The sequence below is a fragment of the Pipistrellus kuhlii genome, unplaced genomic scaffold (genome assembly GCF_014108245.1).
Source record: "Pipistrellus kuhlii isolate mPipKuh1 unplaced genomic scaffold, mPipKuh1.p scaffold_m20_p_2, whole genome shotgun sequence".
Classification (NCBI taxonomy): Eukaryota; Metazoa; Chordata; class Mammalia; order Chiroptera; family Vespertilionidae; genus Pipistrellus; species Pipistrellus kuhlii.
The window spans coordinates 128,301,656-128,327,275 of NW_023425515.1; the positions used below are offsets into that span (position 1 = coordinate 128,301,656).

Here is a 25,620-nt window from a genome sequence, read left to right on the forward strand (position 1 = left end):
TTCTTAACATTTGGGAGGTAATTAAATGGTGAGTGTTAACGCTGCTCCCATACAGCAGTTGTTTAGAAAAATATGAGCTGTGGCCCTTTTCCTCTTCATTCCCTTCTCTAGAGGAAACTGTTCCATCAGTCTGGAGGTAAAAAACGGGCTTGACGACACCTAACAGAGAGAGATACCAGCTGGGAGAGCGGAGGATTCTGGGAGGGCGGGGGTCGTGAGGGGATTGAGGGAGGGAGGAGGGAGGGGTCGGGATGGATTGCGGGGGGGGGCGGGCGGAGGACGGCACGCCTTCCTGTACTGAAGGTCCTTCATCGACTGCCTTAGCTTGTGCTTGCTTTGGTCGTTCTGAGCTTCGTCTCTTGCGCAGCTCTCTCTCTCTCTATCTCTCATCTCTCTCTCTCTCTCTCTCTCTCTCTCTCTCTCTCTCTCCCCTCTCTCTCTTCTTCTTCTTCTTCTTCTTCTTCTTCTTCTTCTTCTTCTTCCTCCTCCTCCTCCTCCTCCTCCTCTTCCTTCTCTTCCTCTTCCTCCTTCCCCTCCTCCTCCTCCTCCTCCTCCTCCTTCTTTCTTTAAAATACATTTTATTTATTTTTTACAGAGAGGGAGAGAGAGAGTTAGAAACATTGATCAGCTGACTCCTGCACACCTCTCACTGGGATTGTGCCCACAACCAAGGTACATGCCCTTGACAGGAACTGAACCTGTGATGCTCTATCCACTGAGCCAAACCAGTTAGGGGTACTGTCCTGGCTTCTCTGAAGACCTCATTAAGCTTTGTCCATCCTTCTAATGTCTGTGCTCTGCATTTCTGTTCTCAACTGTCATCTCTTCTCACTCCACACTCCCTGCATGATCTTGTCTAAGTCCAGAGTGTTAAATGCCATCTGCAGGATAAAGAATTTTAAGTCTCAAGCCTAGATCGTTCTCCTGGGCTCCACACTGTCTCTTCTTTTCCTTTGCTCTCTTCCCACATACCTACCTTCCTTTGGTTCTTTCATTCAATAAATACATTTACTGAGAGCTTGCTGGGTGCTGGGTATTTGCATATCCAACTGCCACTGTACATCCTCTCCAGGGAGGGTCTGCGGAGGCATCAAACTCAGCACAGGCCAATCCGTGCTGGTGCTTCGTTTTCCCCAAACCCATTCTCTCTCCTTAGCTGTCCCAGTGGATATTTTGGCATCCACCCATCTGCCTATTTGAAATGGGAGGCTTTTCTGACTGCTCCCTCCTTCTCCACTAGATAACCCTTAATCAAATAAATACCATCAACTCAGCCTCCCTTGAAATGTTTCCAATTTGTACATTCCAATTTGTATATGTCTCTCCAATCCACCTTCTCAATTCCAACTCTCACCATTTTTTTTATTTAGACAAAAAAAATCTTTATTCAACAAAATGTAAAAATATTACAATTCACATATCATATCACAATTAATCAATAAAGTCAAAATTGCACAATTACACGTTTATAAAAATTCCACACATATTCCTCAGCATTATCAGTTTCTGTACAAAGATTTACAGCTGTCCAATGTATGTGATTTTTCCTCAATGTGCTACTGAGTTCAGAGGTTCTGTTTGAATATTCCCCAAATCAAGTGCAGAATCTGTTTCTTCATCCATTTCTCCAACGACTGCAACGCTGTCACCTCTTACGATGTACAGCCCTAGGGCCACTTGTTCTACTCCCTGTGGAGAGCTGAACACTCTGATTCGTGGCTTTCACCCAAAATCAAATGAATGGTCTGGTCAAAACCCTTCAGTGTTCCCACTATCCTCCTCCCGTCAGAAGTAATAACAGCAACCATTGGGTTGATGTGGTTCTCCAGAGCAGAAAGTCATGTTGCTCAGCCGACACTCCGGGCAACGCAGAGGCGCTGGCGAGAAAAGGCCTCTCACCATTTTCTTACTTAGATAATTCCAGCTGCCCTGGCTGGTATTCTGGCCTCTGGTCTGAGCGATTCCAGCCTGGGATCTACACTGCAGCCAGAGGGATGGTACAAGACACATCCCCCCTATAAGCTACTCAGTGACTTCCCATTGTTTTAGGGTAAAGTCCATACTCATTCACATGGTGTGCATAACCCTCAGGACACAGTGCCTGCTGAAATTATTCTGTAAAGAGTTGCTATGAAAATTACTTACCATTTCATTTCCATGAAAAATTACCATTTTCTGAATATACTAGATGATGTTACTACAAGAGTAACAGGATGAGGCATAAAAATCAGAAAGGAGAAAGTAAAAATACCATTTGACCTCCCTTGAAAATATATGTCCAGAAAATACAAATTATTCAACTAAAAAACAATTTTTTCCTTTTTAATTAATTAAACAATTAAAATGTTTTATTGATTTTATTTAAAAAATATTTTATTGATTTTTTTTACAGAGAGGAAGGGAGAGGGATAGAGAGTTAGAAACATAATTGAAAGCGAAAAATTGATCAGCTGCCTCCTGCACACCCCACTGGGGATGTGCCCGCAACCAAGGTGCATGCCCTTGACCAGACTCAAACCTGGGACCGATGCTCTATTCACTGAGCCAAACCAGTGAGGGCTGTTTTATTGATTTTAGAGAGGGGGAAAGGGATAGAGAGGTAGAAACATGAATGCATGCCCCCTACTGGGGATCAAGCTCACAACTTGGTCATGTGTCCTGACTGGGAATCAAACCAGTGACCTCTTAATTCATGGGTTAACACTCAACCACTGAACCACACTGGCCAGGCTATTTCCTCTTTTTAAAAATTGAGATATAATTTACATACCATACAATTACACATTGATTGATTTTTAGAGAGAGAAGATGGGAGAGGGAGAGAGAGTAACACCCATCAGCTGCCTCTTCATGCCTCCTTCCAGGGATCAAGCCAGCCACCTGGACATGTGTCCTGACTGCAACCTTTTGGTTCATGAGGTGACACCCAACCAACTGAGCCAAACTCCCGTTTAAAAAGTGTACAACTCAGTCCTGGCTGGTTTGGCTCAGTGGATAGAGCGTCGGCCTGCGGACTCAAGGGCTCAATTCCTTGGTTGCAGGCACATCCCCATTAGGGTGTGTGCAGGAGGCGGCTGATTAATATTGGGTCTTCTGTTCTAAGGTGTGTTTTTCTTAAAAAAATCTTATTTTTATTGATTTCAAAGAGGAAGGGAGAGGGAGAGAGAAACATTAATGATGAAAGAGAATCATTGATCAGCTGCATCCTGCATGCCTCACCCTGGGGATCGAGCCAGAAACCCGGGCCTGTGCCTCCTGGTTCATAGATCATTGCTCCACCACTGAGCCAGGCGTCCTGAGGGTTTTAAGGGAGGGGTTTCTGGGGGAAGTCCCAGGGGAAGATCTCAATAGAATATTCAGCAGTTTTCCAGGTTAACATCCATAACCATAACCTTGCCAGGTGTGTCCTTCCAGGGTCAGGATCTCCAGGATTACCCAGCCAGCCAGGACTGGGGTCATTATTCCATGTGGCTGGTCCTGAGGTCAGCCAGCGGGTCACTGGTCTGGTTTGCCTGCTTTTTGGGCCTGGAACTGAAATACAACTGCCTGCTAGATGTTATCACTAGGGAGGGAGGGTTAGGAGGTCCAAACCGCATGACCAATAATACTCTAGGGGAGGAAAAGTCTCCCTGGGGATGAGGGCCAACCCCATACTTGCTTCCCACCCTGGTGACCTTCTATACCCGGAACATTGTCCTTGCTCTGTTCATGTCTGCCAAACTGCCTCCCATCCCACCCCACCCCACCCCCACCCCCACCCCCACCCCCACCCCCACCCCTCCCATCCCATCCCATCCCATCCCACCCCACCCCACCCCACCCCACCCCACCCCACCCCACCCCATCCCATCCCATCCCATCCCTCTTCCATGTGTCTCTAGGATGAGGAAATAAGGTAAAGGATGGTTGAGGGGATCTCCTGTAGTATCAGCTCTGTGTTCTATGAGCATAAAAAATATTATTGCCCTGGCAGGTTTGGCTCAGTGGATAGAGCATCAGCCTGTGGACTCAAGGGTCCCAGGTTCAATTCCGGTCAAGGGCATGTACCTTGGTTGTGGGCACATCCCCAGTGGGGGGGGTGTAGGAGGCAGCTAACCTGATCCATGTTTCTCTCTCATTGATGTTTCTAACTCTGTCAATTTCTCTTCCACTCTGTAAAAAATCAATAAAATACATTAAATTTTTTTTTAAAAAAGTTATGAAGGCCTGGCTGGTGTGGATCAGTGGTTGAATGTTGACCCAGGAACCAAGAGGTCACTGATTTGGTTCCTAGCCAGGGCATGTGCCCAGGTTTCAGATTTAAATCCCCAGCAGGGGCTTGCAGGAGGCAGCCAATCCATGACGTTTCTCAATGATGTTTCTATCTCTATTCCTCTCCTTTCCTTTCCCTCTGAAAATCAATAAAAACATATTTTTTAAAAAGCATATTTTTAGAGAGGGCTGGCGCTACTATGATATTAAAATAGCACAGTTCTGGTCAATCAGAATTAAAATAGGCAGATCAATGAAAGAGAAAAGAGGATCCAGAAAACCAAATGCATATGGAAATTCAGAAAATGATAAAGGGGGCATTTCAAATTAGTGTAGAAAAGGAGAGGCATTCATTATCAGTGATTCTTGGACAAAACTCCCACTTCACTCCTTTAAAAAAAATACTTTCCAGGTGAAGTAAAGACTTGAATATAAAAATAAAACCAGGAACACTAAAATATGATGAAATTATTTAATAATCTGAAGGTAATATAACCCCAGACCTAGAAGCCATAAAAGATTGGTAATCCAGATATATGAATTTCAGTAAGGTAAAAAATAAAATACCATAAACAAAACCAAAAGACTAATAACCTGGAAAAGATGATAACATAATCACAAAGGGCTGGTCTCCTTAATATGACCAAATGATGCAATAGCAAAAGTCAAGAAAACTCACAGCAGATAAATCACAAAAAGGAAATACAAATTATTCTATGTATGTAAAGAGGCTCAGCTTCGTTCATAATAAAAGACATGAAACTACAACTAGAAATCTTTTTTGATAGCATGTGGGCTGTGGGGAAATGGACACTCTCACAGATTGCTGGTGAGAGTAAAATGGTCCAGTCTCTATGAGAGCAATTTAGCGATAGCTATCTAAGAATGCACAAACAAACCTTTGACCCACCAGTTCAACCTCCTAGGAATATACTTGCACTTGTGTACAAGAATGTAAGAACAAGGGTGTTCACCGAAGCATTGTTTGTCATAGGAAAATATTGGATACCTAAATGCCAAACTATTGGGGGCTGTTAAATCTCCATGATACACATGTACATTGGAACAAGGCAGCTCTACCTGCCTTAAGAGAAGGAGCAAGTATATCTCAATGTGGAGTTGGGGGGACGAGAAGAGATAAACCAAAGAACTTACATACAGGCATAGCCTATGGACACAGCAATAGGGTAGTGAAGGCCTGGGGGCTTGGGTAAGGGCTGGGAAGAGGCGGGTAATGGGGGGTCTGGGGGGCGGGGAGAGAGGGGGAATGGGAGATACCTGTAATACTATCAACAATAAAAAATATATTTAAAAAGAAAAAAGTAAAGAGAAAGGAGAAAAATAAAAAGAGCTAGTATACTACCAATTTTGTATCACCTAAATGACTGTCATCAATAAACACACAAGACAATAGATACAAAAAATGCTAACATGTGCATAAAAATCTGAAAATATTTTCAAGAAATTATTTTCACTAACAGCTTATAGACTGGGATACAGGAACAATAAGGGTGTTTACTGCTCCTTGTACCTTTCTTGAATATTTCGGATTTTTAAAATTTTTTTTGCATGAATGAAATTCGTTTGTTACAGTGACTTTTTATTAATTTGCTCGCATTTAATAAGGTGGAATCCTTATCTTGTGCAAAGGTACAAATGGTCAGGAGAGGTGCCATGTGGTGCCTGAAGGACCAGAGGGACCTGAGACCTCCGCATAGGGACCTAGGGGACGGAGCGGGCATTCTTATCAGAAATACGGGTTCTGGGCCCGCCTCCGATCCACTGAATCACAGTCCGGGAGTAACGCCCAGAAATCTGCATTTATGCCAGGATTCCACGAGGATCTCGGCGACAATTTTGAAGGCTTCTGGGCGGGCGGGGCAGTGAGCCGGCACCGCGCAGCAAAGGGCGGAGATGCGTTTCCTAGTCTTTCCTTGCCCCTCACTGCAGTCCCAGGAGGATCAGCCCCGGGCGCGAGGGCAGCTCCCCCCCCCCCCCCCCCCCCCCCCCCCCGAGCACCCGGCCTCCCCGCAATCTTCATTTAGGACAAATCGCGAGGCCAGGTTCCCAGTGGTGCACAATGGGTTTTCCGCCGCCGCCGGGGCCCTCCTTCCAGTTCCTGCATTAGATTCCTGGTCTGCTGTGCCCAGGCCCTGAGGCACCAGCCCTGGCCCTGAGGCACCAGCCCTGGCCCTGAGGCACCAGCCCCCGCCGCTGGGGTGATTAAAATCCGTGTGACTGGCTGCAGGGAAAAGGGTTGCAGAAGCCTAATGCAGAGAGGGGAGAGAGAGAGATCACGCAGCGGAAAGCGTTCTACAGTTCAGGAAAAGGAGAGGAAGGAGAGAAATGACAGAGATTTACAATAGAGGAAAAAAGGTTACGACTCCGCCGGGACTCGAACCCGGAACCTTTGAATGCCTTCAACCTCTAGAAGTCCAATGCGCTATCCATTGCGCCACGGAGCCACCTGTTGGAGCCTCCGCGCAGCTGCTCTGTTAAACCAGAGGCGAGGGCCGGGCGCCGCTCCCTAGGCCCCTGGGGCCGTCCCTCTGCGCCGCCGAGACCGTGCCAGCCGGGCAGCCGCCACCAGACAGGGGCCGCCGGCGTCCGCTCGTCCTCCCCCGGCGGCCGCCTCTCACCGTCATCCGAGCGGCCTCAAGCCGCCGGTCCCGGCCGGGCGGTCCGAGGGCCGGGTGTCCGGACCTTCCGAGCCGCCGCACCCCGCCGCGCCGGACAAATCACCGCGGGCTTCCTCCCCGCTCCTTCCTGCCCGGCGCCCCGCCTACCGGCTCCCCCGCCCGGCGCTGCGGGCTCCGGCGGCCGTTGCGCCTGTTGAGCCGGGCGAGTCCCGCCGGCACTGACGTCGCACCTCGGAGCGGCGGCTCCGCGCGGGTCCGGGCTCTCCCGCCGCTCGGAGCGCGGGCGGCCACGTCTGTGTGCGGGCCTGTGAGTGCTTATGTGCGCGGGGCTGGCTGAAACGGGGCTTGCATTTCGCTCCCCGCAGACCCGGAGCCAATTTCGGAGGCACCCGGGCTCTGGGGGGCCGAGGGAGGCAACGCGCCCCCCGCCGCAGCTTCGCGGGGACCGGCCCGGGGGCCGGAGCTGCCCGGGGCGCCGCTCAGCCGCCAGGCCCGGCCCGGAGCCCGCGGCGGGGGCGGCGGCCTGCGGGGGCGGCGCGCGGGGGGCGCGGGCGGGGATGCTCGGGGCGGCGGGCGCCGCAGCCAGAGCCTGCTCACGGGGGCGCGCTCGCCACGAACCAGGGGAGTGATTTCGGGGGGGTGGGAGGCTCTCCAGTGCCCCATCTTTACGACTCTGAAGCCACTTGAAATAGAAGATCTAAATAAAAGCTGCGCGGTTGCTAAGCAACCACTGCTGCGGGAGAAAGCCCTAGCCTCCCGGTCCAATCAGCGCGCCCCTTCCCGGGCCCCGCCCCGGTGGAGACTGCGGAGGCGCCGCGGTGCGCGTTCGCGTTCTGCAGCCTGGTCCGCGCGCGGCCCAGCCCTGCTCGGACCCGGGCAGCCTCAGCCCGGGGGCCCGCCGTTCCCCCGGCCCAGCACACCTGCCCGACATCACCAGCATCGAAGCAGTCTCGATCAGTGTTCTAAAGAGAGAAAGGGAGGTCCTAGCGCCCTAGGTATCTTACATTCTTATTTAACCCCCACACAATACTATGAGCAGGTAATTGTCCCCTTTATAAAGAAGAGAAGCTGCAAAAAATAAAATAATAAAATAAAATAAAATATAAAATAAAAAGATTAGCCTGGCCCGTGTGGTTCAATGGTTGAGCATTGAGTTTTTGGCTCGATCCCCAGTAGGGGGCGCGCAGAAGGCAGCCCATCAGTGATTCTCATCATTGATGTTTTTATCTCTCCCTCTCTTAAATCAATAAAAATGTATGTAAATATAAAATAGGATATGACTTTCAATCATACTTATTTAAACAAAAGTTCTATCGAACTCTGCAATGTGCCCGGCACTGGTGGCATCTCAGAGTCTTCACTGGTCCTTGGGATTGAACATGGCAGTCAGGGGAAGAGAGGTGCTCAGTACCCCTGTAGGCACATCACACAGAGGAATTTGGCCTGGAGATGGTGGAGCAGTCACTCTCCAATAATGAGTCATTGACATGAGTAAGTAAGTAACAACTTAGACTCATAGGAAAGTTATGGCAAGGGGAACTGGGAAAGAACCCTCGTGCTAAGGAAAGGTGTGTGTGTGTCCTTAATTCCACTTAATGAATCAGAGAATTTTAGATATTTGATTCCAAACTCCTTATGTCATGGAAAGCGTTACCAACATACAGGGTCAGCGCTAACTGGTTTGGCTCAATGGATAGAGAGCCGGCCGTGGGCAGAAGGGTCCTGGGTTTTATTCTGGTCAAGGACACATCCCCAGTGTGGGTGTGCAGGAAGCAGGTGATCAACATTTCTCTCTCATGGATGTTTCTAACTCTCTATCCCTCTCCCTTCCCCTCTCTCTCTCTCTCTCTCTCTTTTTTTTTTTATTTAAATAAGGTATATTTTTAAAAAAGATACAGGGTCAGCAGGCTTGTATGACAAACCGTGAGCAGTTAAGGTTGTACTATTCACGCACAACAAAAGAGTGGGAAAGCCACAGCTGAATGAGGGCTGCATGTGTTCTCTGACAATAAGCGGTTTATCGTGAGCCTGGCTTCAGAGGCAGCAGTGTAAAAGGGGTGAAGATTGTATTTAGTTGCCATCTGAGGAGAGAGTTACAGGTGGTTTGGTCTCCCCCTTTGTTAAAGCTGAGAGAATATTCACAGGCAGTACATACACTGAACAGTGGCTATTATATAATCAGAATCAAGCATTCCTGCAGGTAAAAGAATGACATAATTACCGCTTCTGTCCTGCCAACAGAGGGAGCCAAAGCATGGACTATACCCACCCATAAGCGTGCTGTTCTCTGCTCTTCTGCAATTTTGAGTTCCCTGGACAGCAGAACCCTAACTTAAACCCTACTTCACTTCGGTATTTTAAAGTTCAAATCCATTATACATCATTGGGAATCTGTAATAACACTTTTCATGTTTGTACAGCATAATTATTTTTAAGTGAAGATATTTTTCTGTTTGTATGCTTGGAAGCAGCTTCAGCCTTCCCCAGAAGTAGAAGTCTACTATACTGTTATATATTTTCACTCGCTTTGCTTTGCTCCAGAGGGAGAAGGTAGGTGGAGTACCAGTTTAATTCACCGCAGCGAGTGTTTAAGGAGGATAGAGCTGAGTCTACTGTGGGACACGGAGTGGAAGTTTAAGATACAATTCACGGAGACTTCAAATTCCTTGTGAGAAATATGGCCATGAATATGGAGCAATAGGCAAATACCAAGATAGTGTATGAAAAAGAGGCAAAATGTGATTGGACAACCCTACCAATAAAATATTGAGTTTATACTCCCAAATAATAAGCACTTACTACTATCCTAATTATAAAACATAACCCCCAAATTTTTTAAAAGTGTGAGATTTTGCCTTGACTGGTTTGGCTCAGTGGATGGAGCATCAGCCTCTGGTCTGAAGGATCCTGGGTTGGACTCCAGTCAGTGACATGTACCTTGGTTGCTAGTGGGGGGTGTGCAGGAAGCAGCTGATAGATGTTTCTCTCTCATCGATGTTTCTAACTCTCTATCCCTCTCCCTTCATCTCTGTAAAAAAATCAATAAAATATATATTTTTAAAAAGTGTGAGATTTAAAAAAACAAAGACTTATAGAGGTCAGGAACACAGGCTGTGGAGTCAGACTCCTAGTGTTTACATCTTGGAACCTGCCTCCTCTTTGCAAGACATGATTTTTTAACTTCTCAGAACCTTCTTTTCCTCATCTGAAAAACACTAAAATTGTGAGGATTACAGGGATTAGTCCTTGTAAAATTTTATCTCAGTTCTGGCATTTGTTGTTAGCAAGCAACTCTCAATAAAGAAATCCCACATCCAGCAAGAAGAAACCAAAATTCAGATACAGCATCAGCTAAATTTGTTGCAATCCAAGAAACATTCTCTGCCTCCCTACCTACTCCTACTTGACTGTAGACGTCATGTCTGCTACTAAACAGAACACCCAGCTTCTCGGACTGAAAACATCTACCTTCAGTTTCATGATTTTCTCACAGTTCTCTTCTCAAGATCCTTATGTGGATTCTTATTTTCATGCATCTCCAACCATCTAGTTTCCCAGAACAAAGGTATGGTCCACCCCAAAGAACTTACGAAGACTTGTCTCTTTCCAGACAAAATCTACTTGCAGTATTTAAATGATGACCCTTTTCATCCTAAAAAATAAAATTAAATAAGTAAGTAAATAAATAAATATCTTGGTCCTGAGTTTAAGCCAATAACCAAACTATAGTAGGTGGCAATATGGGAATAGGGGGAGGGAAAGGAAATTTTCCAGAATGAAGGAATTTGGACATTAATACAGAACAGAGAGACAAGTGGGTATTTATGGTTGTATAGTTGGGGATGAGGGAGATAAGGTTGGGCAGGAAGGGTTGAGTCCAGTAGTGGCAAAGAGGATACAGGCAGGCTTGATTCAGGAGGAGGAAAGTGCGCCTAGCCAGTTTGGCTCAATGGATAGAGTGTTGGCCCGCTGAAGGGCCCTGAGTTAGATTCCAGTCAAGAGCACGGACCTCAATTGCAGGCTGGGTCGGCCCAGGGGCAACCAATTAATGTGCCTCTCTCACATTAATGTTTCTCTTTCTGTCTCTTTCCCTTCCACTCTCTCTCTCAAAAAAAAATCAATGGAAAATACCTTTGGGTGAGGACTAAAAATATAGAAGAAAAAGGTGGAGAAGAAGGAGGAAGAGGAGGAGGAGGAGGAGGAGGAGGAGGAGGAGGAGGAGGAGAACAAAAAGGAGGAGGAGGAGGAGGAGGAGGAGGAGAACAAGGAGGAGGAGGAGGAGGAGGAGGAGGAGGAGGAGGAGGAGGAGGAGGATCTAATGCAGCAGGCACTGGGGAGCTATTCCTTTTGGTGATTAATTTAGGGAATGGAGTGCTGGCTGACTTGACTAGCTGCAGAGGGTCAGGGAGAACATTACATCCCAATTAATCTGTACTTGGTGTTTTCCTATGACTTCATCTCTCCAGCAAGTCAAACTACAAAGAAAAAGGATGTGCCTGGCTTACAGCCTCATAGGAATAATGACAGGCACACAACTGTGAGGCAAGGTAGAAAGGGTTCCAAGTGAGAGAGGTGCAGTGGTATCCGACTTTCAGGGAAGGAGAGAGATCACATCCTGAGAGGGGTAATCAGGGAGAAACCTGCATTTGGAAAGGGTATTGAACCTGCTGCATCCAGCCTCGGTGGGCAGGGGAAGTGAAGGAGACAGGACAGGCTGGAAAGCAGTAGAGGCTGCGCATTCCAATGCACAGGAAGGACTCGGAGGCTGGCCAGGATGCTCTTTGTTTGTTCTCTGATTCTTGCCCACTTTCCCCTTGGAATGATCCATCCTAAGCATTTTATATCTTCAAGGTGTCGGGTGGACAATCTGAAGCAGTGGCACATGTGCTGGCTGAAAGTCCGCTTTTGTTCTGGAACATCTATCCCTGACTACAAACGGTTTACTTTTGTATTCCTGACAGTGTGATGACGTCACTGTTAAGTCATTTGTATAGTGATGGGGTCACTATGGCTTTTTTCTCAGCTTGCCAGTAGCAGAGTTAAAAATCCCGGAAAGGAAAGGCCTAAAGATCGAGTTCTCCACCAGAAGCAATGAGGAGGCATAAGAGAGGGGCCAGCCCTTCTCTTCTGTTTCCCTGGGAGATCCTACTCGGGGCCAAGGGTTTATCTTTATTTTTAAAAATAATTTATTGGTTAAATTACAGAGATAAAAAAGCAATTCCTAGAAGAAATGGGCTTAGGAAACAAGTTATAGGATAAAGGAAGTGCCCTTAGAGCGTGGGAGTGAGGAAGCTAATGGTAACCTGCCTGAGGCAGGGCAGGGGAGGAGGGAGGGAAAGGTATGGGGGCATGCTCCCTGGAAGGAGAGCTGGGTTTGTCATTTTTAAGCCCGTGGTAAACAATAATCATAAATGGAAAGACTTGCAGGTATTGTCATAGCAGATCCTATGGTAGAGCCTTGAACATGACTCACACCAGTGTTGAAACAGTGCACGGGTGAATGGATTAATTATCAGGCTACACTATGACCAGGGCCGATACCCAGCTGTTGGTGCCTATAAGGGCCAAGGTTCATTCCCATTGGTCAAAACTCCACCCTATTGGGCCGGCACCCCGACTGTACATTAATCATTAGAGATAGCCCCCAGTTTGGGAGAACAGGTCTCCACATTGCAAATTGGGTTAAAAAGAGATGTTTCGAACTCAATTAATATGACATATTCTTAGGACTGGTTAGAACCTGATTGGCTGGGGCTCTGGATAGTCTCAGGGCTGCAATAAGGTGGATCTTGGAGAAAGTATCGGGATTTAAAGTAGATCACACAGAATGGGTGAATATAGCTCCTGAGTAAATCTGGAGGTGAAACCTGAGAGCAGCAAAGGGGTACAAAGACCAGGAGCAAGAGGTGGATGGGCAGGGGCTCACTGAAGTGGAAGGCAATGAAGAAGGAACAAGAGGGAGGAAGATGTGTCAGGAAGTTCAGCTATAAGGGACAGAAAACCCAAAGCAACAGACGTTGCAGTGAACGAAAGTGCGATTCTGGAAATGAGCCGTCCACAGCTGATAGGGCAGCTCCAGGAGCATCGCGGTTCCAGACGCCTCTCTTGCTGCCTCACCATCCTCAACTGCTTCTCCCTCTTGGTCAAAAGTGGCAGCTCTGACTCCAGCCAGCTGGTGGAGGAAGGAGCACGGTGAGCATGCCCCTAACTTTAAGGCACGTTTCTCAGTCTTGGTACTTTGTCATGTGGGGCAGATAGTTTGTTTTGGGGGCTGCCCTGTGCACTGTAGGATGTTTAGCAATATCCGTGGCCTCCACCCACCAGGTGGCAGTGTTACTTCCTCCTTCCCAGGTATGCCAAAAAATTTCTCCAAATGTTGCCAGATGTCCGTGTTAGGGGTGGAGAGGTGGGATGGAGGAGTGTGTGTGTGTGTGTGTGTGTGTGTGTGTGTGTGTGTGCGCTAAATCTCCCCGGATAGTGAATCAGTGCCTTCAGTTGATTTCCTCAATCTGCACCGATCCCTCTGCTTCCATTCCTTGATCAGAACTTAGTCACAAAGGCAACTCTTAGTGACAAGGAGCTGGGAAATGTGGTCTTTGTTCCAGGCAGCTAAAAAGTCAGGATTCCTATTACTAGGAGGAGGAAGGTGAGAAGAGATACTGGGAAACAATGCAAGAGCAGGGACTCAGACAAACTTTGGCTGTTTTGTCCCAGCTCCCAGCTCCTGGCTCCTTGTTAAGGGTGGAACAGCCTTAAGCAGGAAAATATGTGATCACAACTGCAGGCAACAGCATCCTGGATCCATGAGGTGGAAACTGCCCTCGCAGGGGCTGAGCCCTTAGCAGAGAAAGGTGAGCGCTGTGTTCTTGCTCATTGCCTTTCAGCATGTCGCCTTAACTCGGGTTAGCAGTCTGTTACAGGCACTGTACTTCCTAGTTGCCCTTGACTATGGACTTCTGTTCTTGGTTTTATTCCCCATGAAGTGGCAGCAGTGTAACGTTTTTCCCTTCTTGCCTCCCTTCGTTTCTCTCTTCTCCCTTCCTCCTGTCTTCCCTTTAAATGTACTAATAAGGGGACTGAATACAGACTCAGGAGACCTGAGACCTGGCCTGGTCCTGCCACTCACTTAGGGTAAGTCACTCAACTTCTCTGGCCTCAGTGTCTTCATTTGTAAAGCAGGGCTGGCCAGGTGATTCCTAGGGTCCTCTGTAGCTCTAAGATGCTTTGATCCTCCAAGGTCTGCGGGCTGTGGGGCCAGCAGAGAGCACCCCTCCAGGATGAGTAGCATCAAGACAGCCCGCGGCCAGGTCTCGGACTGTAGACTCCCCTGTGGGCAAAATCCCAGCCTGGCTGATGCCACTCAGATCCCCCCCACGGCTCCACATGGGCAGCTTTGGAGAGCGGCCCACTTGTCCTGCTAAATCTGACCAGCGCAAAGCATCCATATGTGCTCATTACAGCCTGTCCCTGTGCCAGCCTTGGGCTCCCAGCTAACGCTGAAGTGGCCCGTGTGGTGGCACAGCTGGCCTTAGGAGGAGGTTTTGTTTCATTTTTCAGACTCCCAGGCCCTGTTTAAATTCCGTTTCTTTAAGCTAACATGTTTTCACTTCTTTATTTGTTCAATAAACACTTCTTGAGCACCTGCTGCTCTGCGGGGCCCCGGGACTAATAAAACAAACAAGTCACAGCCCCCCCCCCCCCCCCCCCTCCTTTCTGAGCTTGCCCTGGCCCTGGCCTTCCTGGTCTTCCACCTCTTTCCCCACCTGCTCTCCGGCCTATTTCCCTTCACTGGCTACAGGGCTCTGTGTGGGTTTCTCTCACCTGGCACAACACACACACTGACTCACACACACACACACAAATATTCATACACACACACACACTCATACACATACACACTCACACACACACACACACACACACACTCACACACACACACACACACACACACACACACACAACTACCTCTCTCCTTGGCCGTGAATTTCTCATTCTTTAGGTTTCAGCTGAAATATTCCATCTTTAGGGAAACGTTCTCTGCCTCCCCGCTGTCTCACCCCCGACCCCAGGATAACGTGCTCCTCCCTCACATTTGCCTCCACCAGCACCCCGATTTCCCTTTTCAACACATTCACCACCTTTCACTGCTCCTGAAGTCTCTTCCTCAGGGTGCGGACTCTGTGGCAGAGCTGGGGAGCCCGGTCTCTCTTCATCACCACCACCGGATCGCTTCCTGGCACACAGTAGGCCCTCAACAAGTGAAGCATGAACCAATACATGGGTGAAGGGAGCTGTCAGAGGGAGAGACACAGAGACAGGCATAGTCTGTCACGAGCTCTACCAGGAATGTGGGCACAGGCTGGTAGAGTGAAAAGAGCCCCGGCCTCTGGGGAGGGATGGAGATGTGTCCCTGGTCTTAAAGGAGTAGGAATGAGAAAAGTGCAGCAGAGAGGCAAGAAGAAATGGCAAGAGTGAAGACAGCAGCCGGGTCCCTGGCAGTCCCAGGGCCTGGGAAGGTCAGTAAGGCCGACCTGGAGGATCTAGGGCCGGCAGGGGGCACTGTGAGCTCTCAGCCCTTGGCTGGCTTTTGCATTGGAGCACCTGCCAACTCACTGCCTCTGCTCTGCCTCCCCAAGCCCTCCTCCACCACCGCACACCTTGCTTAAGAGCTTTCAGAAGCCCTGGGTCTGGAGCCCCAGGGGGCAGGCCATTCGAGAGAGCAGAATTCTCCCTCCCTCCTTCTCTCTCTTCCTTTCCTCCTTCCTTTCATTCCTTACCAAATTCAACTCATGTTTCCCGAACTCCTTCTCTGTGTCAAGAATTGGAGAAAGAAATTTCTCCTCACTCTCTTGGAAGGTTTGAAAGATGAATCCGGCCAAAACCCAGAAATGGAGCCACTGGGCTGGAGCGATGGTTGGGGCAGTAGAGGGCTGGCACGTGGGCAGAGGGGCAGAAACGGACTCTGGCTGCATCCTGAAGCAGGCTGCCCAGAACGGAAACGGAGGAAAGAAAGTGCAGAACAGCCTCCCTCACACTGCATGCCCTTTCAGTGACACTCTGTCCCTGCTCCCCGTGGCCTGTGGCTCTGTGAACACTCGGGCAGAGGGTGCTGACTCCGAGGCACTGGCCCTGGGGAAGGAGGAGGCTGAGCTCAGAGGGTAAAAGGGCACCTGGAACCCCCACCCAGAGAGGCAGGCAGGGAATGCAGAAAGCGGGAGTGTGGCCTTGTTTGCTTTCTCCTGCTGCGGTGACTCCTGGAACTCTCTCTCTGAAGAGACCTTAACTTCTAAATGTGTTGGCTGCTCTTTCTCCACCAGGGAGAAGCTTAAGCCTGAAAGTGCGTCACCTCACTGCAGGAGCAGGCAGAATATGCCAGGGCGCTGCTCCTCAGCTCCTCAGCACAGAACAGAGGGCAGGGGGAGCTCCGAAGGCCGGCTGCCCTGCACACACTGCACTGCAAGCTGAAACGTGTGCCGGGGGAGCCACGGCTCAGGTGAGAGCTCAGAGCTGACAGCACTGGGGAGGGGACTGTAGCCCTGAGGTTGGTTTGGGGGTGTGGGTTTTTCACTCATATACGTATCTTGTATCATGGAGTGGACTTCTGTGTGTACTGGCTCCCTAACTTGACCTTGGGGATTGAGGAAATGTCACCCACTTCTGTGTCACCAGGGAATGCATTCCAGAGCGGACTAAGCCCACTTGGGGGTCATGGTCAGCTCATGTGCATTTGGGCGAATTGCAGGAGAGCGGCGGAGGGGTCATGGCATAAACAAAACCCAGGTCTGCAGCTCTCGGCCCTGACCAGACTGCCTCTCAGGATCTTCCTCAGGACAGCAGAGCCCTCCTCCGGGGAGGGATGCCCCTCAGGCCAGAAGGAAATTCAAATCCAGACTAAATGCATTTAAAAAAAAATTTTTTTTTATGAGACAGAAGAGAGGAGGAGGAGGAAAGGCCCTGCAGGCAGCTTTGAGCTTACTGTACAGAGGGCACCAGAAAAATGTCATTTGAAGAATGGGCAGAGGAGACAAAGAGGGTAGTGTGACAGGAAGCCAGGGAGGAATAAAGCCAGGAAACAGAGTGGGCGGGGAAGAGGGCCACAGAGAGCGGAGGAGGACCTCTGTCAGGAGGAGGTGGGAGAACAAAGGGGGCAGGGATGGTGCATCTCAGCGTGAGGGTGGCCAGGGTGGAAGGCGGAAGGCGGAGCTGCTAGATCAGAACCTGCTCCGTGTTTCTCCCAACGCTGAGTTTCACAGGGGCCTGGAGAGTAGCAGCCCCAGTTGGAGGGCCCGGCCAGCCCTGTCAGACGCACTGTCCTCCTGCCCCTTCTGGTTTCCTTAGCTGGAGCCGGCCTCCACCTGCCACTGGCCGTGGATGACCCCACCTCCTGCCCCGCACCTGCACACCCAACTGCCAAGCAGCACTTGCCTGAGGGGCAGCCGCACTGGGCGTTGGGAAGAAGGACGTGGAGAGAAGCTGTTTCTGTCCACACTGTTTGATCCTTTGGGAGCAGGGTATGTACTGGCAGGGCAACTCTCAGGACGAAGGCAACGGCACTGTAGGAAGGAATGGGGTGGAGCGGCCAGGCCACGTGGCCAGGCCTAGGCTGACGGCCCAGAGCTCATTTGTTCACTCTACAAGCGTTTGTCGAATGAATGTCTGCTAGAATAGAGCAAATCAGACAAAGTCTCTGTCTCTTGGATTCCAGTTTACATTCTGTCTGGGGTGATGGACAAGCGAACGGCAAGTACTTGTTCCGCAGGCGCCGTGGTGTGGTTTGGCTTGCCTGGTCTGGGTGGTCCTCACTGCTCAGCCAGGTTGAGGGGCTTGGGACCAGATCCTCTCAACTCTGACACAGCAATACAGAGCAGAAGCACAGTCCAGACTTTGGGGCACCAATACTAACTTGATTTTGCACCAACGTTTTATGCATTTTATTTTTCTTCTCGCATTTCCAAAATAGTCACTAATCCTTTCAGGGTAGGAGGGAAGGGAGGCCTCCTCCGGATGGAGACACATCGGCCGCCTCTGGGCCTTCTTCCCTCAGCATCTTCCCCTAATTCACCCTCCTGAGCCCTGGAGGAGCCTTTATAACATGCTGATCTCATCGTGTGATTCTGGCTTTAAAGTTGGTAATTGGCTGGGATGCTTTTGACTCTCAAGGAGTAGAATGCTGCCAGCGAGGATGTAGGATGGGGAGCCTGAGAACCTAGTGGCTGGGAGCACAGTGTTTAGCGTCAGCCTGAGTTCAAACTGCACCTCTGGCACGTCTGAGTCACGTGAAAGGTCAAGCCACTCAACTTTTCTTTCAGATGCATTTCCTCATTTGTATAATGTATAGCCCATGGACACAGACAATAGTGTGGTAAAGGCCTAGGGTAGGAGAGGGGCTGGGTGGAGGGGGGAAGGGGGAACATCTGTAATACTGTCAACTATAAAGAATATATATTAAAACAAAGAACAACACATTACCAGTTATAAAAGGTCCAAATATATAAAGTACAGCATAGGGAATATAATCAATAATATTCCATGGATTTTTAAAATTTTATCTTTATTGTTGAAAGTATTACAGGTGTACAGTTTTTAGTGTCAGCCTGAGTTCAAACTGCACCTCTGGCACGTCTGAGTCACATGAAAGGTCAAGCTACTCAACTTTTCTTTCAGACGCATTTCCTCATTTGTAAAATGTTAAAAAAACACAAATTAAATAAACAAAAACACGCCCTTCTCACTATGTAGCTGTGAGGTCAATCTAATGAGGTAATTAGATAACATACTAGAGGCCCAACGCACGAAATTCATGCTAGGGGCTTGGCCCTCACAGCCCAGGGTTGGTCCTGAAGGTTGTCTGGAAGAACATCCGGAAGGTGTTTGGCTGTCCGGTCTAATTAGCTTATTACACTTTTCTTATTATAGATATAAGGAACTTAGCACAGTGCTCAATAATTGGTAGTTTTTTTAAAAAAATCCATGGAATATTAGCTAAAGAGCATATATGCATATTTGCATAACCCATCAACACAGACAATAGTGGGGAGGGGGTGAGAGTGGGGTGGAGGGGCTCAGTGAGAGGAAAAAGGGGACACCTGTAATACTTTCAACAATAAAGATAAAATTTTAAAAATCCATGGAATATTATTGATTATATTCCCTATGCTGTACTTTATATATATGACTTTTTATAACTAGTAATTTGTTTTTCTTTGTTTTAATATATATTCTTTATAGTTGACAGTATTACAGACATCCTCCCTTCCCCCCTCCCCCCAGCTCCTCTTCTACCCTAAGCCTTTACCACACTATTGTCTGTGTCCATGGGGGACTATACATATATTACATATATGTTCTCTGGTTAATCTCTTCCCGTATCCTGCCTGAGATTTTTCAGTCTGCTTCATGCCTCCATGTCTCTGATCCTATTTTGTTGATCAGTTTATTTTATTCAATAGATTCCACACATAAGAGAGAGCATGTCAATATTTTTTCTTAATTCCTTTACTTTTTTTACTCATCCTCCCAACCCCCTCACATCTGGCAACCATCAATTTGTTCTTTGTATCTATTAGTTTGTTTCTTCTGTTTCATTTGTTATTTACTTTGTTTTTTAGACTCTACAGATAAGTGAAATCCTATGGTATTTGTCTTTCTCTGTCTGACTTATTTTACTTTGCATAATACCCTCTAGGTCCATCAATGTTGTCACAAATGGCGGGATTTTATTCTTTTTTATGGCTGAGTAATATTCCATTATATATATAAGTACCACCTCTTCTTTATCCATTTGTTGACAGACACTTAGGATGTTTCTATATGCTGGCTATTGTAAATAATGCTGCAATGAACAGAAGGGTACATATATCTTTTCAAAATAGTGTTTCTGTTTTCTTCAGCTACACACCCAGAAATGTAATTGCTAGTAGTTCTATTTTTTAATTTTTTTTGAGGAACTTTCATACTGTTTTCCACAGTGACTGCCCCAATTTACATTTCTACCAACAGGATTTCTTTTCTCTGAATCTTTGCCAACACTTGTTGTTTGTTGATTTACTAATGACAGCCATTCTGAGGTGGTACCTCATTGTGGTTTTGTTAAGGGCAGAAATAGAATATTGAGGACTAGCTATAATTGTATGAAATATTAATCATGCTCTGTTAACTATGATTGTTCTGATTAGAACAATTCTAACCTGGCTGAGAACTGCATGCCTTGGGACTTGGGAGCTATCCTCGGAATGCAGTCCATCCTCCTTTCCCAGGAACTGCCTACCATGATGGAAAGATTTACAAAGTCCTGGAGATGCTTGCCCTTTGCAACCCCTATTGCCTGTGATCTGGTCCTGAGGGCGCCCGGAGGCACCTACCCTTTGCAACCCCCAGCCCGCATTGCCTATAACCTGTCACGGTTACACCATGCCTACTTTGCATGCCTGTAATTCTTCCTTTTCCATGTCATATTTGCCCTTCTACCCGATGCAAGCATCTGGCTTATGAGGAGGGGTAAAGCAGATTTCTGTTGACCTGCTGCTCTCCCACACTGCCGGCAGCACTGGAATAAACCCTCATATATGATTCAACCCTGTCTCCGCTTCACTGGCTCAAGTAGTGACAGGCAGCCCAGACCCCTTGGTTGTCCAGTTCCAGTTTTAATTTGCTCTTCCCTGATGATTAGTGATACTGAATATCTTTTCATATGTCTATTGGCCATCCTTATGTCCCCTTCAGAGAAATGTCTAATCAGGTTGTTTGCCCATTTTTATTTTTATTTTTATTTATTTATTTATTTTTTATTTAAAGATAGCTTTATTTAGATTATTTTCACTTTTATTTATTTATTTTTTTAAATAAATCTTTATTGTTCAGATTATTACAAATGTGATCCTCTTCCCCCCCTCAATTGCTCCCCTTCACCAGGTTCCCACCCCACCCTCTGTCCTTTTCCCATCCCCCATTGTCCTCATCCATAGGTGCACAGTTTTTGTTCAGTCTCTTCCCGCATCCCCACTCCCCTTTTCCCTGAGAATCGTCAGTCCACTCCCCTTCCATACCTCTGATTCTATTATATTCACCAGTTAATATTATTCATCAGATTTTTAAATTCCCTTGGTTTTTAGATTCACTTGTTGATAGCTACATATTTGTTGATCATAATTTTTATCTTTATCTTCTTCCTCTTCCTAAATAACCTCCTTCAGCAATTCATATAATTCTGGTTTGGTGGTGATGAACTCTTTTAGCTTTTTTTTATTTGTGAAGCTCTTTATCTGTCCTTTGATTCTGAGTGATAGCTTTGCTGGGTAGATTATTTTTGGCTGTAGGTTCTTGTTATTCATCACCTTGAATATTTCTTGCCATTCCCGTCTGGCCTGCATGGTTTCTGTTGAGAAATCAGCTGACAATCTTATGGGTGCTCCTTTATAGGTCACTACCTGCTTTTCTCTTGCTGCTTTTAATATTCTCTCTTTGTCTTTTGCTCTTGGAATTTTAATTATGATGTGTCTTGGTGTGGTCCTCCTTGGATTACTTTTGTTTGGGGTTCTGTGGGCTTCCTGGACTTGTAAGTCTATTTCTTTCCCCAAGTGAGGGAAGTTTTCTGTCACTATTTCTTCTAGTACTCTTTCGGTATCTTGCTCTCTCTCTTTTGGAATCCCCATAATTCTGATGTTGGTTCGCTTGAAATTGTCCCAGAGATTTCTTACACTATCTTCAACTTTCTGGATTCTCTTATCTTCGCCCTTCTGCAGAGGAGTGTCCTCTGGCTCTTTGTGTTCTAAATCTTTGTCTTGATTCTTGCGATCTTCTAGTCTGTTTTTAGGACTTTGTATAATATTTTTTATTTCAGACAATGTTTTCTTCATTTCTTGTTGATCCTTTATTATTTCTAGTTGCTCCCTTTTCATATCCTCATAGGTCTCATTTATTTTATTGTCCTTTTTTAGGATATTGTTGAATAACCTTATAACTGTAGTTTTGAACTCAATGTCCAATCTTTTCTTTTCCTCCATCTCCTTCCTTTGTGTCCTTCTTCTTGTCTGCATTTTAGTTGTTTCCCTGATTTGATGGAATAGCTTTGTGTGCTAGGTGTTCTGGTAGAGCCCAGTAGCACAGCCTTCCCAGTTACCTGCAGTGGACAGTCTTGGTGTAGCCCTTTGTGGGCTGTGTGTGCAGTCTTGTTGTTAAGCCTTGCTTATTGTTGGTATCACTGGGAAGCATTGATCTCCAAGCCAATTGGCTGTGAGGATCAGCAGTGTCTCAGCTAGGAGGGTTTCCGTATTCTGCTTGAATAGGGTGGGGTCTCGGGGTGGCGCAGACAATCTTTGGTTCCCTGTCAGTCTCACCTTAGAAAAGTCCTGTTCGTGGAGAGTTTTGGAAGATTGGTTGCAGGCACACGCACCTCTTTGGTAAAGGCGCAGTCAAGTTTTGGATTCTTGCAAGTCCCTCCTTAGAGAAAGCCAGCCTCTGGGAGAGCTTCTGTGCTCAGCCACAGGTAGGGCGGAGTCTCGGGTTGGTGCAGACAAACTTTGTTTTCCCTTCGGCTCCTCCCCAAGTCCCGCAGTAATGGCCTCTGGCTTCACACACCTCCAAGAGATCTCTGCCCACTGCCTGACAGTCTGGCCTCTCCCTGTCTGGGGCCGTTTATCAGAGCAATAGGGTGATTCTGTTTTCCTCTCGGACAAGAAAGCCAGCCGCGTTAGCTGTTCGCCCTCTCCGCGCCAGGAGTAAGCCAGTAGTGAACTCAGCCTGGCCCGCCCTCTCTGTGTGCAGGGAGTAAGCCAGCAGCAATCTCGGTCCGGCCCTTCCTCTCCGCACCGGGATTAAGCCAGCGCCTTTTTGCGCACACAGTTCTCCGTACCTTCACAGTTCCTGAGGTTCAGCGTGCCTTCTCTCTCCTTCCCAGATGGCAGAGCCTCCTCTCAGCCAGCCGTCTGGCGCTTCAGGGCAATGCCTCCCCTGTTTTTCAGTTCTAAATTCAAATTTGTTGTGGTAGGCTGCATTCGGATGTCTACCCTATGCCGCCATCTTGGTTTCTCCTGTTTGCCCATTTTTAACCGGATTGTTTGTTTGCTTTGGTGTTAAGTTGCATGAGTTCATTATATATTTTGGATATTAACCCCTTACTGGAGCGATCACTTCCTAAGTTCTACAAATGTCTAATCACTATGTTGTACACCAGTAACTAATATAATATTGTATGTTGACAGTAATGGAAACAAACAAACAAGCATGGAATAGATACTCTAGGAATGCTTGGCTCTTGGCCCGCAGAACCAGAAGCAAGTCCAGACCATGCTGGCCTGCCCTGGGGGTGACCTTTTTCAGCCCCTGTGTGGATGCCCTCTTCTCATATATGCATGTGCACCCTCACATATAAGCTACATAAAACTCCTGCAGAGAGGCCAGGAAGCTGAAGCAATACCTTAAAGTCACAGCAGGGATTCCCGTCACCGGGACAGTGCTGGCTGAACAGGATGTGGCGGGAGGAGGGAAACAGATGGCTGAAGAGTAAATGCTGTGGAACAATCCAGGAAGGCATTGCCCCCCTAGGCTTGGGACAGACAAAGCAGTTCTATTATTATAGCTGCGGTGCTCTCTCTCTTTCCCTTAGTGTACTGTTTGCTCTCTTGCCCCTGAAGGCAGTTTCAGGATTTCAGCAAAATACAAGTTGGCACCTGTTTTTATAATTATAGCTGATAGGTTAGGGGATTTTGTTTTATTCTGTCTTCATCTTTGTTGCATTCCTGAATATTTTGGCCTTAGCTATGCTGGTTGTTTAGCCATTGTCAAACAAGAACTCAATGAACAACAGCTTAAATGGCTTCAATATTACCATCAATTGCTTGTTTAAACAGTTTTAGTTTCCAAAGGATTTATTAATTATTCACTAATTAAAGCAAAGCTAGAGATTGCAGCATACTTTCCAAGTATTGCTTCGGGGATATGGTCACAAGAAAGCATAAACACTCTTCTCCTGTCAGATCCCAAGCAGAAGCTACGGTACAATAATAGAACAATGGAGGTCAAGGTGGGCTTCCTATGTGCCAGCCGTGGCCCTAGGATCTGGGTATAAGAGGTGAAGGAGACAGCATAGTCCTTATTTTGAAGGGCTCTTCTATTTTACTTTCTATTTTCCCAAATAGCATTCAGCTCCTTGCATAGCAGTATGGCCTAATTCTTCACCTAACTGTTCCTTGTGAAGTAAAGATGAATTTGTGAGTGTCCCACTCTTATTCTTCCCAGCATTTGTGTGTGTGTGTGTGTGTGTGTGTGTGTGTGTGTGTGTACACATGAATGAGGAAGCAGCGCGGGTGTGAATTGCGCCCAAGCAAACCTGACACAGTCCCTGACTGGGGCTGCTCAATCTGCAGTCTGCTCCAGCAGCTCCTAACCAGGTGGAGACAAGCATGGCTGCTCCCTAACAAACATTGTAAAACTGCGGTATAAAGTGACTCCTTTTTAGGGCTCTGGTCCACACACATTGCCTATACATTAATTGGTATGTAGGGCATCTCTACACAACTGGCGCAGGGTCCTTCCCATGTTTTATTTCATTTTCCACTCAGAAGCAGCCTGCAAGGCAAATGAATCAGGCAGTGGTATTTCTCACATGGGTGAGAAATCACTTTCCTCCAGTCATGTAGGTGAGGGGAAGCTGGGCGGGCCAGGCATTCACCAGGGCCCCTCTCCACCATGCCTGTGCTGTCTGGCCTAACCTCCACTGTTTTACAAGGGATGTGCACTCGTAAGTCAGCGTGTACTGATCACCTGCCTGTGTGATGCTCCTCCCTCTGAGCAGGCTCAGAGCACCATCCATTAAGTCACTGTTCTCAAGACTCCCAAGACCCCACAGAGGCCCAGGGAAGGGCTCAAGCTCACCACAACAGATGCTTCTGCTCTGATGAGTAAATCTGAGTAAGAGACAACTAATTAATTTCATGTGGACAAATGTTTTCTCTCTTTCTTGATCTGCTTATCGATATACTAGAGGCCCGATGCATGAAATTTGTGCAAGACTAGGCCTTTCTTCCCCTGGCTGCAAGCACCAGCTTCCCTCTGGCACCTGGGACCTGGGCTTCCCTCCAGCTGCCGGCAGGCACCCGGGACCCGAGCATCTCTCACAGACCGGCTTCATCCAGAAGGTCATCCAGAAGGTGGTCAGAAAGGACGTCCAGACTAATTAGCATATTATGCTTTTATTATTATAGATATAATAGGCTAAGTGACCGTCCCACTGTCCCACTAGCACATACATATGACACTCACTGACCACCAGGAGGCAGACACTCAAGGCAGGCGCTGCCAAGCTGCGGTGACTTGGCAGTGGTGGTTCTCAGAGACACAACCCCGGAACCAGAAAGGAGGGAGCCCCATTCCTCACGGGGCTGTGTGATTTTACCTTCGGACGTGGGTTAGGTTATTAAAAATATTTCTTCTAATTTATTTCCTTTCAATGTGCATGAAAGGAAATAAATTAGTGCACAAGGCCACTAGTTTCTTATAATCCTCCTTCTCTGAGCTTCTCCTTGGGCCATACAAAAATGGATCTCTATGGCATCCTGGGAGAGCACTTAACAAATGTAAAGCCATAATGAGGAGGCTGGGGCCAGGTGGGAGGTACCAAGACATGGGCCATTGAAAGCCTGCCTCAGGCACAGGGGTTATTAAGACAATGGCTGCACTGCTTGTTCCCTTCCCCCAATGCATCTTGAGCTATGGGGTAAGTGTGCATCCCTCT

General features: G+C 47.6%; 1 long non-coding RNA gene, 1 other non-coding gene and 1 pseudogene across 2 annotated transcripts; 1 reads left to right on the top strand and 2 right to left on the bottom strand.

Annotated features, from left to right (window-relative positions):
* Positions 1-1,364: 1,364 nt before the first annotated feature.
* On the bottom strand, positions 1,365-1,835 carry LOC118723067 (annotated as a pseudogene).
* Positions 1,836-6,631: 4,796 nt separating this feature from the next.
* TRNAR-UCU lies at positions 6,632-6,716 on the bottom strand. Its single transcript is given in 2 exon segments — positions 6,632-6,667; positions 6,680-6,716. It is a non-coding gene; the product is annotated as a tRNA-Arg (tRNA).
* Positions 6,717-12,105: 5,389 nt separating this feature from the next.
* LOC118722455 lies at positions 12,106-18,223 on the top strand. Its single transcript, XR_006742156.1, has 3 exons — positions 12,106-13,082; positions 13,530-13,741; positions 16,208-18,223. It is a non-coding gene; the product is annotated as an uncharacterized LOC118722455 (long non-coding RNA).
* The last annotated feature ends 7,397 nt before the right edge of the window (positions 18,224-25,620 follow it).